This window comes from Podarcis erhardii, assembly GCF_964252035.2.
Source record: "Podarcis erhardii genome assembly, chromosome: 9".
Taxonomy (NCBI): domain Eukaryota; kingdom Metazoa; phylum Chordata; class Lepidosauria; order Squamata; family Lacertidae; genus Podarcis; species Podarcis erhardii.
Window position 1 is genome coordinate 1,745,695 of NC_138512.1, and position 15,720 is coordinate 1,761,414.

The following is a 15,720-nucleotide window of genomic DNA, read 5'->3' on the forward strand; positions in this document are numbered from 1 at the left end:
ATTATTATTATTATTACTACTACCACTTACTTATAAATTTATTAATGTCCCACCATTTTCCCATTCTAGGACTCAAGGCAGTTAACATAGATAAAATAGGAAATGAGGTAACTTGATGAAATTGGGGTTGAACAAGGTAGCTGTTAAGCGGCTTTGTAGCTGGTTGACTGATCGAAGAGGACTCATTAATGGTTCCTTGTCATCCTGGGGGAAATGAATGTTTTAGTTGAGCTTCCTGCATTGCGGGGATGGACTAGATGACCCTTGGAGTCCCTTTCAAATCTACAATTATATCATTCTATGACGCTAAGAAAATAAACTATCAGGCACCATGCAGGGGGCTGCTGCGTGGGATCATGCAGCCTGGCAGTCATGCTCGGAGCACTCCATGCAGGAGAAATAACAGGCAAACACTCGAGCTTTGTTACTCACAGGAGAGGCACCAGTTTCATAGAGGGAGAAACCAGTTTAGCTCTGTTCAGGTATTTTCTGCTCCTGTATTGAAAAAGGGCACACACCCCTCCCAACATTAGACCTGCCTTCCCTGGAGCCTGCACATGCATCACAAACATCGTTGGGAAACCTGTAAGCAGGGTTTGAGCTCAGGAGCACGCTCCTCCTCCTCCTCCTGTGGCTTCCAGCAACTGGTACTCTGGGCACAGCTGTTCTATGCAAGTGTGCTACAGCATTCTGTACTCACTGCAGCTTTTGGATCAAGTGCAAGAGAAGCGCACCCCGCACCCCTTCTTATGAGAATATTTTTTGTCAGTTGCTCTGAGAGTCTCCCAGGGTTACGGAGCACGCATTCTACATGCACGCATGCATGTGGAACTCAGTACCACAAGATGTTGCAGTAGCCACCTGATAGCTTAGCTGGCAGAAGCCTAAATGCTATTTTGCTTTAGAACACGCATTGTGGAAGATGCATGTCCTCATCCAAATTCTAACGCACCAAATTTGAGTCCTTTGCTTCCGGATGATGTCGCTGGCGCCTCTAAACTATAAAACAGCACTGAAAAGTGATGAGAGGGGCTGAATGAGAAACTAGCCAAGCAGATCAAAAGAAAGGGTGCAGGATCTCCTGTTCACGAGACAGAACAACATCTCTTTTCCTCCTGACATAAATAGGTTGTGCCCACTTTTGATCCACGGTGGTCTGGTTCTTTAGAAGTGATGCTTACTCAATTACACACACAAGGGGAGGAAAACCCCACTCATGGAGCAAGAGGCATGTCAGTTCTCAATGAAGGCAACATATGTTTTTTGACTAGTGACAGGACCAAAAATGGACTACCAACACTTATTTGATCTGTGACGTGGTCTGGTGTGCTATTTCTCTAGGAACTGACAGCGTTCCAGGCATCTGTGTGCATCTGGCCTGAAGAGCAGCCTTCCTGGATGAGACCAAAGGTCCATGTAGTCCAGCAGCCTCTTTCTGGTAGGGAGCCAGCCACAGGCAAGACAAGAAGACAGCCCCCCTTCCATGCAGCTGGCCTCATGAACCAGCTTGGAGTGGTATACTGCCACCACACAGAGAGGCTTTGTTTAGGAAATGTGGTCCACAGCAATTGAGATATACATTTCCTGCTTAGGTTATGACAGTTCTATCCTGCCTTTCTGGAAAGGAGCTCAAGAAGAGCCCAGCTTGATCAGGCAAGTGGCCCATTGAGTCCAGCATCCTCTCTTGCAGCTGACCAGATACTTGAATGTGTGGCCCCAAATTCTAGCATTAAGAGAGAGGGGGAGAAAACATGCTATCCATTTTCTCCACATCATAGAGGATGAAGGTCCTCGTGACCACAATCCAACACAAACATAGACAGGCTTAAGGTGATTGCAGGCTCCAACTGTTTTGCATTGTACCCATTGTGGGTATTTTTTCCCAAAAAAATAAATACATCATCACCTTCCATTCCAAATGCATCATTAGCTTGCCATCTAGAGGACACTTTAAGAAAAGACAGGATCTTTGCATGAGGATAAATAACAATGGCAGGAGGGAGCCTGACCTTATTAGTTCTAACAAAATGAATGCACTGCTTCATGGTAAGAGAATCTCTAAGCACCAAGGCTTTTAGCTTGTTCTTTTCCTCAAGCAGTAGAGGGATTTTGTCTGCTATTTTTTTCTTCCACCATTCATAGAATCACAGAATTGTAGAGTTGGAATCATCTCAGACTTGAAGTCGTCCTGGGAGGGGCAGACCAGCAACACGACAGGTTATCATTTGGATGGATCAGAGGCAGGATGTTGCGGAGTCCAGGGTAGGTGCAGAGCCCTTTCCATTTTTTGTAATGACAAAGTGTAGTTCCTCTGTTCTTCTCAGCTAGCATCCTTCAAGTCAGGCAGGAGGTCAGCAGAGCATCTGTGTCTCTTGCAGAAGTCCCAGGGTCCAGCTGCCAGCACCTCCAGCAGACGAGTGAGGAGCCAATCCTACTCCCTGCGGGGTTCTGTTTCACCAGCATGTCCCTGGCAGAGCCAGTGGGGTGTAGTGATTAGAGTGTCATACCAGGGTTCAAATCCCCACTCAGCCTTGAAGCTCTTTGGGTGAGCTTGGGCCAGCCCCTGCCCCTCAGCCTCACCTACCTCACAGGGTTGTTGGGGTTAAATGAGGAGGGAGAGAACCATGGGTGCCACCTTGAGCTCTCTGGAGACAAAAGTGGGGGGTGGATGCAACTAACTAAATAAATAAGCCTGCCCCAACCATCAGCTGTCAATATTTCCATCTGGGGTTCCCAAGACAGTGTCTGTGGGCAGGGTGCCCTCAGAAAGCACTTTTGGCACCAGCCAAGGCCTTCTGCCCCTCCCAGTTGATTTAACATAATAATAATTGAGGGGGTGCGGTGGGGGCATTGCCTGCTTTTTTGTATGAGGGAATAGCTGGTTTTCCTGCTGCTTTGGAGGGTGTGCATTTTCTTCTTTGAAATGCTTGTTTTGTAGTACCCACGGCAGTTTATTAGATTCCCAAATCTGCCTCCAGGCCCCAAATTTTGAAATGTGACAAGCAGACCAGGTTGCACTGGAGACCCTTCAGGCTCACTCTGCTGGGTGGGGCCCGGGGTCTCTGCCCCAAAGTCCTGTCCTGTTGGTACCACAAGCCCCAGGCTCTTCCTGGGATGCTTTGCATCTTTGCTAAGCTCAGAGTGTTCCCCCTCCCCACATCCTTTGAATAAGGCTATGCCCCTTAATTAAATGTCAACTTCCTGTTGCCTGTAATCAGATTATCCAATAATACCTGCTCAAAGAAGTCAGAAAATTAAGTCTGGCCACCATATGATTCCTTTTCACTATGAATCATTTGATTCCTGAGGCTTGGATTGAAATAAATTGGAGATCAAATTGTTGCATGAATTAATTAAATCAGACACAGTATCTTTAACAAAGCAACCCATATCCCAGACATAGGCTGGCACTGTTACTGGGAACTTAAAAGGAAATCAGAAGCTTCTTGAAAATAATAAAATAAAATCATTCTTCTACATGTGAAATGGAAAGTCCCTAAAGGATGGATAAAACAAGTGCCAAATCACGTGCCATTGTGATAAAAGACGACTGAGCAGGGATCTTGTAATGATGATAAGAGCATGGTGCTCAGAAGGCTGTGTGTTGCAACATGCCAGGCTCCCCTTTGTAAAACCCACCCAAAGAGCAGCTGAAAGACAAGCCCTCTGAGATCAGACTAAGGGTCCACCAAGTCCAGCTGCAGCCCACATCATGCTCCATGGAAGTTAAATTAACTATGAACCCAATGTTGTCTGCTTCACTCCAAACCAGTGCCAAAGTGTGGCAACAATTTAGCAGTGTTTTGCAGCAAAAATAAAAATAAAACCCCCACATTTTGCAATGTCCCAACAACTGGGCAATTGCTACTCAAACCTACGTTAGTATTTTCACTGCAAAACTTTGGGTTTGGGGGTGATAACTATGACCCCAGTTTGGGCAGCAGTTGCCCAGTTGGTGGGGCCCTGCAAAATGCTGCTAAACTGTTGCCGCACTTTGGCACTGGTTTGGAGTGAAGCAGACAATGTTGGATTTTGGGGGTGATAGCTATCACCTCAGGTTTGAGTAGGATTGCTCAGTTGGTAGGGTGCTTCAAAATGTGGGGTTTTCACTGCCAAATGGGTTTGTAGTTAATGTTAAGTACTAACCCTGAGTTGATGTATCAATTACTCGGTTTGTGGGGCACCGCAAAACACGGGGGGGGGGTGCTGCAAAACTGCTGCAAAAAACCTGCAAAACTTTGACACAGGTTTGCAGAGGGTCCCAAATTTTGGAGTTAGACATGGCTGGACTACACTTCCCATTTTTTCCTGGCCATTAGCCACGTCAGATCAGCTGAGCTCCACCATCCTGTTTCCGGAACCATTACTGAGACCTCTGGGTACAGGGCAGTTTATAAATACAATAAATAAATAAATATTGCCCCCTCTAGCAACTGGCATTCAGAGATACACTGCCTTTGGACAGGGAGGTGATATTTAGCTAGCATGGCTGGAGAAGAGCCCTTTCTCATTCACTTGGAAATGCTGATTTGGTTTCATTCGTTTTGTTTTAACCATGTAGGATAGAACCTGCTCCTTTAAAAGCAAAAAACCCTCATTAATTTGCAGGCCCAAATTTAAGGGGTTTGGGTTGTTTGAGCGCTTGGCAGGCTGGCCTGTTTGGCTGTTTTGTGTGTTTCCTCTTTGTGATAGATGTTAATTACATAACAAGGCAGATTGGTTCCTCGCAGCCTCCCTTCTTTCCTTATAGCTATCTGGCTGCTTCCCAACATGCATAAAAATTGCATTTAAAAATATTGCTTTGTGCTTGAAGAATAATTCAGCAAAGTGCAGAGAGTGGATTATTCCCTTTGGGACATTTCAAATTCAGTCAAGTGCCCTTAAAAAGCAGTAAGCAAAGCAAGAGGGAAATCTTGGCACTGCAGCACCGTGTGACCTGATTTTCTCCTTTGCTACTCTAACTTGATGCCTCATCCCCTCTCCAGCGAGAGAGAATTCTCCCAGCAGGGGGAAGAGTCTTCATTCATTTATTTCTGATCTGATGGATGCTGCAAGAACAAAGCAGGCGAGGGGAAATTGTATCGTCCTAGAACACAAATCCTCCTCTGCTCAGATGACTTTGGGAAAGCAAAAGCAAAATCCATTATTGGGCAAATCAGAGTGGCAATAGGGAGAGGGAAATTGTAGGTCAGTTTTTTCAACCTGATCCTAGGCAAGGGCAGAGAGAAGTTGAGCCCACCCACCCCCACCCCCTCTGCATTTTATTTCTTTCCTGTCTGCACCTTAGGGCCAAGACAGATGTGGGCATTGAAGGCATCCGTGCATTTCACTTGAGCATTTTCCTTTCACAATAGGAGCTGAGAGGGGGCCAGGACCGTGGCATGCAGAGAGAGAGCCAAACTCTCCCCTCCATCGCAGTCCTGCCAGAACCCCACTCTTCCCCCCTCCCCATCCTCCAAGCTGCTATTCATCCCAGGAGGGAGGCTGTTGTTGCATTGTGTCTGGGTGAGATTTGGGGCAGTGGTCTGATGTGAACTGGGAAGCCAGGAGTCGTGGAGCAAAGCTGCCAAAAGAGGACTGAGAAGCAAATCAGGACCACAGACAAACTGGGAGGCAGGATCAAAGAGCAAGCAAAAGAGACAGGGTCAAGCCAGAGCTCCGTTGCTCCTCAACTGAAAGGCACAACTGGAACATGGCGTCTGGTGTAAGCCTCATCAGTTCCTGGCATCTTGGCAGCACCAATTGCCTTAGAATCACAGGTCAGGGTCACCAATTGCACAGAGACCTTCAAACAAGCACAAAGTAGATATGCTATGAACTGCCCTGAGATCTTTGGATGAAGGGTGGTATACAAAATTAATAAATACAAAATAATGAAATAACCCCCTTTCAATCTCCTTGCTGGGAGTGGAAACATCAAGTTCAGAGGAGTCAGGGCTGCTGGCACATATGACCACAACGCCCCAACACTGCGAGATATTTCCTGTTTGGGCATAATATCTGGGCAGTGTCCCCTGTGAAAAGGTTATTGTTCCAGCACCCAACAACTATTCCCCAATGTATCATAAAAGAAGCCTGGATCTGAGTACAAAAGCAACACTCTTCCCTCCTGCAACTGGTATCCCAAAGCATTGCTGCCTCCAACTGTGGAGGCAAGGTAAAGGTAAAGAACCCCTGGGCAGTTAAGTCCAGTCAAAGGCAACAATGGGGTTGCAGTGCTCATCTCACTTTTCAGGCCGAGGGAGCCAGCGTTTGTCCACAGACAGCTTTCCAGGTCATGTGGCCAGCAGGACTAAACCGCTTCTGGTGCAACAGAACACTGTGATGGAAGCCAGAGCACATGGAAACACCGTTTACTTTCCCACCGCAGTGGTACCTATTTATCTACTCGTGCTGGTGTGCTTTCGAACTGCTGGATTGGCAGGAGCTAGAACAGAGCAATGGGAGCTCACTCCATTGTGGGGATTCGAACTGCCAACCTTCTGATTGGCAAGCCCAAGAGGCTCAGTGGTTTAGACCACAGTGCCACCCGCGTCAGTCCTCATGGCTAGTAGCCACTGATAGCCTCTTCCACCACCATGAATTTGTGTAATTCTCTTTTAAAGCCATCCAGGTTGGTGGCCACCCCTCCCTTTTGGTTTAATAGTTTAACCATCTTGGCCGTTATCATACTGAGCCAAATTTTCTTGCATCAATCCATTATTAGAGGTGTGGCAGTGTATTTTTCCAGAGTTTAAAACAACCACAACAACAACAACACATTCAACCCCAGATATAATAGTTTGTGATCCTCAAGGTTTCTGTTGTGTCCCCTCCTGGTGTGCCAGCAGATCAACTTCCAGCTAATTCTCCCCAGTCACCTGTTTGAGGCAGTGTTAAGTGTGTGCGCATGTGAACTTCCAGAGACACGTGCTCACAGTAGCTCTACGGGACTGAATTTGGATTGTGCTGGGTGTTCCTGAGGATGGCTGCCACAAAGGTGGGCCTGGTGCCAGAGGGCAGACCCAGCCAGGCTGTTGCAAATAACAAAGATTGCTGCAAGTTGCCATCCACAAAATGGGACCCAAAAGCTTCCCCAGAGTGTTTCTATTCATTTTCTGACTTTTCCTTCCAGCCCCACACTGGGGAACACTGCTTGGCAGGGGGTTGGACTCGATGGCCCTTGTGGTCTCTTCCGATTCTATGATTCTAAAAACACAGCTTGGGCACTTCTGGTGCTTACTTCCTTAATGGATGTAGCTCCCATGCTAGCAGAGATCATTTGAGGAAGAAAGCAAGGATGATTTGGGAGTAATTGTCCTTGCAAGCTCCCCCAGGGCCTGGGGGGAGTGAGCTTCACTCGTAGATTGTCTTGATAAGTGGCTCTCGCTCTGGTATGGAACCCGAGAGGCAATAGAAGCTGAGTGTAAAAGCGCTTCACATATCGGTACCCCCCCCCCACGCAGCCGTGAAGAGCAGAGGTGCTTCTGTTTATTAGGATGAAATTGGCTCTAATTTACAGACAGGTGCAGAATGAAGGGGACAAGATTATAAACTGGCAAGTGAATCCCATTACTGGGTTGCAACGTTTCAAACTGGAAAGATTTCCTTCACTGAAAAATACGGTACGTGAGGGAGGAGGGGAGTTTTTACCCTTTTTTACATATACTATATTTGCTACATAAATGATTTGGCAAACCTCCCCCTAAACGATAACAAATTGATAAAAAGCAAGAAGAGAAAAAGAGAACGGAATTATATTTATGGATTAATATGAAAATAGTACTGTGTGAGAACACTGAAATGATTTAAAGCATCTAACTTCCACTGGACGGCAATTCGGATTATGGCCTTAGAAGACCTGGCGGGACGCCAGATTGTTAAGAGATCTAAGAATTGGAAGGAGAACTGGAATTTCGCCCAGAGCTACGGCGGGAAACCAGATTACTCCCTTACCCAGACACAAACAACAAAGATGGCGTAATGACGCAGCTTGAATTTCAGCAGAAGAAGAGCAAGATTGGAAAAGCGGAAGAAGAGATGCTCCTGCAGGACATGATTAGAACAATGAAGAAGTAAATGGGAAAATAAACATCTCACACAGAGAATTTACAGGATACAGAACTCTCCTGGCGGGGAAAAAATCTTTTTATTAAATATCTCAACACGAATGGAAGTCAAGAACTCTGTAGCTATGGATAAAGGACTTAATGCAACTGGATTAACTAAGATTTTGGAAGCAGGGGAAAATAAGAACTTTGCATCCCAAAACCCAGCACACAGGAAGTCACTCAAAAATTATAATTGGCTGTATAATTGATCTATATTTGGATGGGAATGGTAATATGATATTGATAAAATGTGGCTGTTATTGGAGTTTAATAACTGAAAATTAATAAAAAATATTTACCAAAAATAACACCGCACAGCTTGGGCTATCTGAGATATTTTTAATTTAAGTAGAGGATCTAAGATTGAACTTGGGACTTTCTGCATGAAAATATGTGCTGTACTGCTGAGCTATGGCACCACTTATGTCTGAGAGGGCAGGGTCTTTTGCCTCACCATCCCCACTACTGACTCCCCGTTGCTACTCAGCTTCAAAGTGTACCTGGATTCATTGAAAAAAATCTGGAAACCATATGATAGGAGGCAGGCACCAAGAACAAAGTTGGTCACAACTTTTAAAGGTTAGCATTTTGGCGTGGACATCCCCTTTGCAAACGTCAGTGGCACAAGGGTAGAGCGTCAGAAATACATCACACATAAGGTGGGAGTATAGTGGCTCAGGCGCAGGTCAAGGTGTCACATTCCTCAGGATTAGTAAAATTTACATAGTTCCAGACAGAGGTTAGGCAGAGCTGGGAATAGGTTCTCCTAGGAATTCATTGATACGGGAATCAGAACATCTGGAAGAAACTGGAGATCCTTTCAGGCGACACACCTGGGGAAACTCTGTCAGGAAGCAGCCTCCATGATCTCAGGAAAGGGGGATTGTGGGGGGTGAACAGCACAAAGAGGCACACATGACCAATGATATAAGATAAAAAACTGTTCCTTTTCCATTAAGGGGTACCCAAGAGCCCATATAGAGTCCTTTTGTAGGTTCTCTATCGGTAGGAGAAAATAACAGAGACCAACCAGAGAATATTGAGAAGCAAAGCAGCTAGTAAGCCTGATCTTTATTAACCGTTGCAACAAGGTGCCCCCTTCACATGCAGGAGAGACGAGGAAGACCCCGATCCATGCATGCAAGCCTTTATATAGACATTTTACATTGCCCGCCCTGGAGTCCAAGACCACCCCCAGAAACATCTGTCTTGGGCCCGGTCTTATTCAACATCTTTATCAACGACTTGGATGATGGACTCAAGGGCATCCTGATCAAATTTGCAGATGACACCAAACTGGGAGTGGTGGCTAACACCCCAGAGGACAGGATCACACTTCAAAACGACCTGGACAGATTAGAGAACTGGGCCAAAACAAACAAGATGAATTTTAATAGGGAGAAATGTAAAGTATTGCACTTGGGCAAAAAAAATGAGAGGCACAAATACAAGATGGGTGACACCTGGCTTGAGAGCAGTACATGTGAAAAGGATCTAGGAGTCTTGGTTGACCACAAACTTGACAGGAGCCAACAGTGTGACGCGGCAGCTAAAAAAGCCAATGCAATTCTGGGCTGCATCAATAGGAGTATAGCATCTAGATCAAGGGAAGTAATAGTGCCACTGTATTCTGCTCTGGTCAGACCTCACCTGGAGTATTGTGTCCAGTTCTGGGCACCACAGTTCAAGAAGGACACTGACAAACTGGAACGTGTCCAGAGGAGGGCAACCAAAATGGTCAAAGGCCTGGAAACGATGCCTTATGAGGAACGGCTAAGGGAGCTGGGCATGTTTAGCCTGGAGAAGAGGAGGTTAAGGGGTGATATGATAGCCATGTTCAAATATATAAAAGGATGTCACATAGAGGAGGGAGAAAGGTTGTTTTCTGCTGCTCCAGAGAAGCGGACACGGGGCAATGGTTCCAAACTACAAGAAAGAAGATTCCACCTAAACATTAGGAGGAACTTCCTGAGTGAGAGCTGTTCAACAGTGGAATTTGCTGCCAAGGAGTGTGGTGGAATCTCCTTCTTTGGAGGTCTTTAAGCAGAGGCTTGACAACCATATGTCAGGAGTGCTCTGATGGTGTTTCCTGCTTGGCAGGGGGTTGGACTCGATGGCCCTTGTGGTCTCTTCCAACTCTATGATTCTATGACATCATACATACATCACAGAAAAGGCGGTCTACAACAGAAATCTGAATGCGTTGTTTATCTCCTGTCTGGCAAGTTACCTGATTGCATTATCTGGGTTTTGGCTGCTCTTTGGTTATTATAACTACTTAATTCCTGAATCTAGGTCACAGGTCACAGGCTTACACCCTCTTTATATCTTGAATGTGCCCTTAAGAGAGGATTTGTGAGGAAAGAGACAATGGGGAGGTTTCCACTTTGACCTTGCAGAGAAATTTTTGAGGTCAATTTGTTCAGGACCTAATCTGAGGGGTTTCAAACATGTGGTTTATATATACAGTTATGAACATATTTTTTATGTGTATGACCTTAAAATTCTTATAACAACCAACAAGTTTCAAAAGCAATAATTATATACATTTATAAACAATTTTATACACTGTTTCATAGGGAAATACATTTTCCTTGTTTTAACATGCTAGCATGAAGGATGAAGGAAGATTGGGGAACATGCCTCCATTAGAACCAGGCAAACAAGGGGGGGAGCTTTCCCTGGGGAGCATGTGACGTGTGGTGCTTTGGGGCAACACAAGGATGTACTTATTTTATGTGCATCCTGGGGACTGTGGGGCACAGGGTGGTGCAAAATTAATGTACAGAGATAAGAAGGGGGAAAGTCCATGGGCATTTTTCTGGTAGTACAGTGGTACCTCGGGTTACATACACTTCAGGTTACATACGCTTCAGGTTACAGACTCCGCTAACCCATAAATAGTACCTCGGGTTAAGAACTTTGCTTCAGGATGAGAACAGAAATCGTGGCGTGGCAGCAGCGGGAGGCCTCATTAGCTAAAGTGGTGCTTCAGGTTAAGAACAGTTTCAGGTTAAGAACAGACCTCCAGTGCACCAGGGGATCACCTGGGTCACCAGGTGTCAAGAAGTATTTAGTCAGTGCCTCTCACTGAAAATGACTCAGAAACAGATTCCAGGAGTACGATGCTCCTTTTTGTCCTGTTGTGTCTGGTTCTGCGCATCACAACATACAGATGGCCTTGTTTTCTCATAGCCTGCAGCTAGGATCAAATTTGTGGAATACCGTTTACTTGAAAGTAATGCCTGAATCCTGAATTTAGGAATTTGGAATGTGAGTCTGGGCTTGCAAGTCCTGTTGCAAAGTTGCCCAATTAAATGGGCACTTTTGACCTTTGGATACAAAGACGGCTGCTACACACTTTTTATTTCCAAGGAAGCAAAGCGCTGTAGAACTTGTGCAGTTTTGTAGTGTGACAGAAAGACCATTTACAACGGATGCTTGAGTTTGCTTTTATCCGGATTTCTTTTCTGGGGTGTCTTCTGGATTGTAAGCCTGAGACAGGGCCTACCTTTTTACTGATCTTTGTAAGCTGCTCTGGGAGCCTCTTTTTTTGGCTGAAGATTAGGGTAAAAATACTTTAAATAAATAAAATCAGAAAGCTGGAAAGGAATGTAAATTACATCTGGTCAAAAATCACTGGTGATGCAGGAAATCAGAGAGAGAAATTTAAGAAATTACTGCTATTTACTTCACGTTTGTTCCCAAATGAGCTACTCAAGTGTTACTTATTACTAGGACTGCCATCTGATTTTTAAAATGTCAGTTAATCAAAGGAGTTTCAATCAATTGATTAAGACAGTGCATGACCAAACCAATAGCTTTTTTTAGGGGAGAAAAGCATAGTTTGTTCTTCACTGGAGCAAAGATTAATTTAGCATCAGACACATTAAGGAAATGCATTCTCACATGCCATCCCTGACCACTGGCCATGCTCATGAGAGCCCAACATCCCAGGGCTGTAAGTGAATGGGCTATCCCCAAATCCTGGCTCACTAACCAGACACAATATAAAACAAGATGAGGAACTCTCAGAAGAAATGTACTTCTCCAGTTACACAAATAGTAGCAAACCTCGGCTGTAACCCCTTCCAACCAGGGGTTCCACCTTGACTAAAATGGGGGGGGGGCAGGTGAACTCCAGCCCACATAATTGATCACATGACAGCACCCACCCACACCATTTTAATGGCAATGCCCATCAACGTGGGGGTGGGATGCTGGCCCCCTCCAATATTTTATGGGGGGGGCAAAGGGACCTCAGCCCCTAGCTGTTGGCTCCCATGCTTCCTACTGAAGCCCTGAGTCACCAGTCCATCAAATTCCATTTTGATCCTGTGAATAATGTTCCTGGCAGGCAGCAGAGTCGCAATTCCTAGGCTCAGTATTTGCAGGCTCTCTTAGAAAAGTAGGTCACAAGGCAGCTATTCAATGAATCAGTCTTCAAATCCACAGGCAAGAAACAGCCACACAAGCCTCTGTTGTGTAACTTTCCTAGCATCGTTCTTTATCTGTTTACAAACCACTGCATCCTAAAATAGTCAAACGATTATTTCCCAAAATAATCCAAAAACACATTATATATTTCACAGAAAGCTGTGTAGAGCAATATTTCACAGGTAACAATATCATTCATTTCAATTTATTGTATATCACCAAAGGCCTTCACAATGAACAAAGAGGATCAAAAGCAAAACATTCCTCTAAAATCACATATTTACAGCATAAAAATTGAAAATTACAAAGCATTAACATAACTGGAATGAAGCTTCTTAGGTGCCAGAGCAAATATGGCTACCAGATGTGTATTTATTGGCTAAGAATTCAACTATCACTTCCTGGGAGGATCAATTTGAGAACCAATAGAGAATTTAAAAATTTCTCTGAACACCATATGTAAAGGGCAAATCTACAAGCAGTGCATCTGCAACCTGATTACATCCAAAAATGCCATTCCATGTGTGCTATTCCAACCAAGTATGCTGAGGGCATCTGTTGAAACCTAAGTTCAACAAGGGCTCAACGTAATTGCAGAAAAGCCAGCATCTCAAGGTAGTGAAGCCCTGAATTGTTGTCCTTGATTTGAGGGGATGAAATAGAATAACAGGCTGTGATAATGGATGCTTGTTCTTGGCTGGCGTCATGGTCCAGTTTCCAGTAAGTACAAAGAGTGCCTGACCACCGTATCTCAACAGGAATACTGCTGTTCCACAAAACAGGGACCTCCTCCCTGAAAACTCTGCTCCAAGTTACTCAGGAGCAGGCTACTGATATTATTGGGACCTGCAAAGTCCAATTTTGTTCACAGAAAACAAAACTAGGTCATCAGCTTATAACAGAATGGACACATTGCGATCCCCAAGAATCAGAGAGCCTGCTCCATTGTGGCACCTAACTGAACCAGTTCAAAACTCTTGAACTACTTCTGAGAGTAGTTCCCAGAGTTGCCAGGTAAACTGAAGGTGAATTAAGTTCATTTTGGGGTAGAACTTTGAATGATTTCATCTTCATGTTCATTCCTGCACTTTCGTGTTTCATCTTCTTTCTTTTTTAATGTCAGTTGGACACCTATAAAGAAAATTAGAAAGCAAAATATGAAGACAGCATTCCAAGTCTTATTAAGCAGATACAGAGACACCGCTGTTGCTGAGGCTGCTCAGTCAGTTAATCACTATTGCTAAGCAATCGGAGGGAATCTGAGGCATTTCCTTTATCTTCCTTGCTGAAGAGACTGACTCTCTTCCAACAGAAGCAGCTTGCAGTGAAAACAGGCACAAGAAAGGATGTGATGCCTTACACCTTTAACAGCTGTGGGGCTAGCACAAATTAAGGAGGGCAAAACTTTTTTTTAGTAGAATACAATTATGGGGAAATTGTCACTCTCTGTCAGACATCTTACACTGCATTACTTGTGTGGCCCTGAATAACACTTGGATCCTGTATTTTGGCACAACAGCTTATAACATTCTGAACCCGGGGGGAGGGGGGGAGGGATGGCTAAGGATGAACCCGAGCTGAACTAGCTAGTTTTGTAAAAAGAAAAACTGGAGTTAGTTCCTTTATGGGCCAGAGAAACTTGAACAACTTCCTTTTTAAAATGAACTTCACAAGCACTATTTATCATCCTGCTGTTCCCCTTTTTAATCGACCTTGTTTTTGTGGTGAACCACAGTACGAGTTTGAACCCTTCTAAGCCAAGAAAAATGAGGCAGAGCAGCAGAAAGACCAAATCAGTTCCTGACTGTGCCTATATTTAGTCTGCCCAAGTTAATCTGGGACAAAGCTAACCAGAAACATCAAACTTGATTGAGATGGGGAAATTTTTTAGGTATTTCTAGCCCTGTTCATTTGGGGCTAGTTTAGATTAATGGGCTAGTGAGATGATGGGATAAGAAGTTCTAAGATGGTAAACCCCACAAGGTCAGTTAATCCAAAAGCGGGTTGGGGATACTCTTGGGGCTCAGAGATGCTAGACCATGGGTAGGCAAACTAAGGCCCAGGGGCCGGATCCGGCCCAATCGCCTTCTAAATCCAGCCCGCGGATGGTCCGGGAATTAGTGTGTTTTTATGAGTAGAATGTGTGCTTTTATTTAAAATGCATTTCTGGGTTATTTGTGGGGCATAGAAATTCGTTCATTCCCCCCCCCCCCCCCGCCCAAAAAAATATTGTCCAGACCCCAACAAGGTCTGATGGACAGGGGACCGGCTACCTGCTGAAAAAGTTTGCTGACCCGTGCTAGACAATGAGCAAAAAGGCTCATCACAAACTACATGCATTAGTTGCAGACATTACGATTTCACCCTTGCTTTAGGCACAAATTGGTAGACGTGTGTTCAGGAAATACAAGTGGTGCCTACCTACATCAAAATGTTGCAGTATGGACCACTCCTGTATAGGGCAGCCAGCCAGTCATACCCTTTTCCAGGATACTCCATTGCACAGAAATACCATTTTCTCCCCTGCAGCTCCTGTGGCCTCAGCATCTTGCCTAAAGCTTTTTTGTTATTCTGTACACCTAGGGGCTTCCCCAACCCTAAGCAGATCTCCCTCCTGTGACTAGACAGTGTGTGCCTTTTGTCAGTTCTTTGCCACATTAGGAAGAGAATGAGAGAATGAGTTTGGTATGACTTTGGAGGCATTCCATAAAGGTCTCTGCAGGAAACAGGACCTAAAAAAAACACCCGAAAGCAAAACACTTCCCCATGGAAACTTCCACAGGTCCCATGTAATTGAACTTGACCTGTCAATCAATAGCTGGCCTGCAAGTGTCAGGACGTTGCCCATAATAGTAATAATAACAACAACAACAACAACAACAACAATAATAATAATAATAATATTTATTTATGCCCCGCCCATCTGGCTGGGTTTCCCAGCCCCTCTGGGCGGCTCCCAACAGAATATTAAAAACCCAATAAAACACCAGTCCTTAAAACCTTCCCTCAAGAGGGACTTCCGGGTTGGTGCCTTCGGCAATGGTAGAATTCCTCTGACCGGGAGGAATTTGCCTCATGGAAATCCGGGTCTGGCCACCACTGCGAAGGCGGAGACCCATCAAAAATCACAGGCGAGTGAAGCCTGTGAACGTGGGATTCAGCGGGCACCTTTTGCGCCTCCCCTACTCGTGGG

At 45.0% G+C, this 15,720-nt stretch overlaps 1 long non-coding RNA gene across 3 annotated transcripts; it reads right to left on the minus strand.

The window, feature by feature from the left end:
* Positions 1-12,701: 12,701 nt before the first annotated feature.
* Positions 12,702-15,429, minus strand: LOC309350004. 3 transcript variants are annotated; one of them, XR_014160240.1, is made up of 3 exons: positions 14,949-15,429; positions 13,439-13,658; positions 12,702-13,407 (listed from the first exon to the last, which is right to left on the minus strand). It is a non-coding gene; the product is annotated as an uncharacterized lncRNA (long non-coding RNA). The 3 variants fall into 3 exon arrangements; XR_014160239.1 differs by having other exon boundaries at positions 12,702-13,658; positions 14,953-15,429; XR_014160241.1 differs by having other exon boundaries at positions 12,702-13,658.
* Positions 15,430-15,720: the final 291 nt, after the last annotated feature.